We start from the raw sequence: 2608 nt of genomic DNA, 5'->3' as shown, positions 1-2608 counted from the left end.
AAACATTATCTATGGGCACTATTAAGTTTAGATCTTGTTAGCTAAAAGACATTTCAGAGAACTTTTTAAAAGAGCATTGAGTTATTTATATATTTTCAAGAAGGAGTCTGTTTATTGTTCTTGGTTGCTTAAATCCAATTGTTCCTATCTATCTCGAAGTAAGACTAAATATTTTAAAATTCAGAACTACATAGCTGATATGGCCCAAATTCGTTTTTGGTCTTGCCAAGTTCTAACTTTTTACAAAAAACACATTTTCTGAATTTACTTTAGAAAGGCCAATTGACTCAGAAAGTAACTCTCAAGCAAAGTGGATTCATAGAGCCTATATTATTTTAGGATGCCTAACCTTTTCTCTGATTCCTTGATGGTCATACTACATAAAGATAAAAAATAAACAGTTCAAAGACATGCCAAAAATAAAAATTATGTTTACAATCTTTACAGCTTGCATATCTTCTCCTTGGTGCTCAGAAATAGTTTTATTTGAGATAGAGAAATCATTCTAACACCACTAATACTTTGAATTTCTGTAGGGAATTTTATGAGCTATTTAAGTAACTTTCAATTTATTCTTTTTTTTTTTTTTCCAATGTGTCCTAGGCATGAAACAGCTCTGGCCACGATCTAGGAATCAAGCTAGGATGAACAAAGGGCTGCCAGTCTGCTCTGCCCCTGACTGATATAAGAGCACCACCACCAATCAGGTGTCTTTTTGTGCATAGCCAGGGATATAATTTATTCTTAATATACACAGAATAAGTTAATGATAATAGAAAATATTTCTCAAGTAGTTACTACATGTCAGGAATTTCCTATCCCCAAGGAAATGGTATTTAAAACATCTACTTTAGAAACAAAGGAACTGATATCAAGAGTGATTGTTTTTGTGTTTAGTGACATCAAATTGGTTCTGACACAGTGACCCAATGCATCGCAGAATGAAACACGACCCGGTCCTGTGCCAGCCACATCATCACCCCCATGCCTGAGCCCATTGCTGCAGTCACTGTGATAATCTCTCTCACGGAGGGTTTTCCACTTTTCACTGCCCCTCCACTTGGGCAAGCACGATGTCCTCCACTGTGTGCAAAGGATGTCAGATGAAGTCTTGCCATTCTCGCTTCTAAGGAGCACTGGCTGCACTTACTTCTTTCTCTTGTCATACATCATTCCAGTAGGAGTGATGCTAAGACGGTGTGATTTCTTTTTAAGGGTATCATTCTACTGGATTTGAATTTGCCACTGAGTAGATTCCAACTTACAGGATAGAGTCGAGCTGCTTCATGAAGTTTCTGAGTATGTAATTCTTTACAGAGACCGAGCGCCTCGTCTCCCTCCCATAGAGTCCCTGGTGGGCTTGAACGGCTAACTTTGCAGTTGTTAGCCCAAATTCATAACCCACTCAGCCCCTAGGGCTCCTTCATGAGCTATAAAAACAATGTTATTCTGAAACTGCACACAAATACACCATCTACAACAAAACTGCCTCCATATAGTACACATGCACTCAGTTGTTAGGTCGACTGTATCCATGTCACACAGTTTTCCACGTTTGTGCTTTCCTCTGCCAGAGGAGATCTTCAGGTTAAATCATTTCCCTAAATGCAATCTTGTAAGCGAGTGGTAGAGTTCTCGGCCTCATCTCTAAACACCAGTTTGCAGTGCGGGCTTGCAGACGCCACCTGCTCCCTAAATACAAGTTTGTTGAAATGATGGGAGCCAACAGTGAGTATCAAAGTCTATTGTTTCCAAAATATCTTTGGAATGTAGCAGGTTTCCAGTTTAATAATAATTAAATAGACTTTTGGTCTCAATGCCATGTTTGAAGAGATACTTAAATAGCGATAACAGGTATCATGGACCTACAACTTAGCCCCACACTCTGATGTATTTCACTTTGATGTAGCCACTTTAAAAGCCCCTTTAGTCGTTAAGAGCTCTAATAGGCAGAAATGTGAGTTGCTGGTCATTAAACTTCCTACTGGCGTGCCACGTTGGCAGAATCCATCCTGCCTCTTCAATGCAAGGCCACATGAATATAATTTCCCAAACAGAAGGTCTTATTTCTGGTATGGACTTCCCAACTCCACACCTTTGGGATCGTCTTCAGGATTTTCCCAGGCTTTTCTCCTGGTGTGCACATGCTTGCTGGGAAAGGACTACACATTTTAGGCCACGGGAAACCTTGGGACGGCAGGGGTCAAGGATGGCTGCCAGGTAGGTATCTGCCCACCTGCCTCCCAGGATAGGCAAAATCATGGGTCAGCACAGAAGACAGAACCAAAGGAACAACTCAGCTTGACTTTATAAATGAGGAAGTAGGGACTTTACAAATCTACTCTAGGCTATGGTTTAAATATCATTCTGTCTTGGTTTCTTGTGCAGTACACCATCATTTAAAATGGCAACCCCCAAACCAGGATCCTAATAGCTATTAAGAATTCCCACAGAAAACTTCAGAAGCCTCACAGTTATTTTCTACATATTAAAAAGCCAAGGAATTCTAAATTTACCAACAATTAAGTCATAAGTCTTTATAATAAAAGTGGTTTTAAAAAAAATAATGATATATAGGGGAGTCAGCAGTAGATATTAAAGGGAACTT

At 39.4% G+C, this 2608-nt stretch overlaps 1 non-coding gene across 1 annotated transcript; it reads right to left on the bottom strand.

Moving 5' to 3' along the window:
* Positions 1-590: 590 nt before the first annotated feature.
* Positions 591-734, bottom strand: LOC142457649 (small nucleolar RNA SNORA48). The gene has a single exon (XR_012786348.1). It is a non-coding gene; the product is annotated as a small nucleolar RNA SNORA48 (small nucleolar RNA).
* Positions 735-2608: the final 1874 nt, after the last annotated feature.

Source organism: Tenrec ecaudatus, chromosome 9 (assembly GCF_050624435.1).
Source record: "Tenrec ecaudatus isolate mTenEca1 chromosome 9, mTenEca1.hap1, whole genome shotgun sequence".
Taxonomy (NCBI): Eukaryota; Metazoa; Chordata; class Mammalia; order Afrosoricida; family Tenrecidae; genus Tenrec; species Tenrec ecaudatus.
The sequence above is the reverse complement of the archived record's forward strand: the minus strand, read 5'-3'. Positions and strand labels throughout refer to the sequence as shown.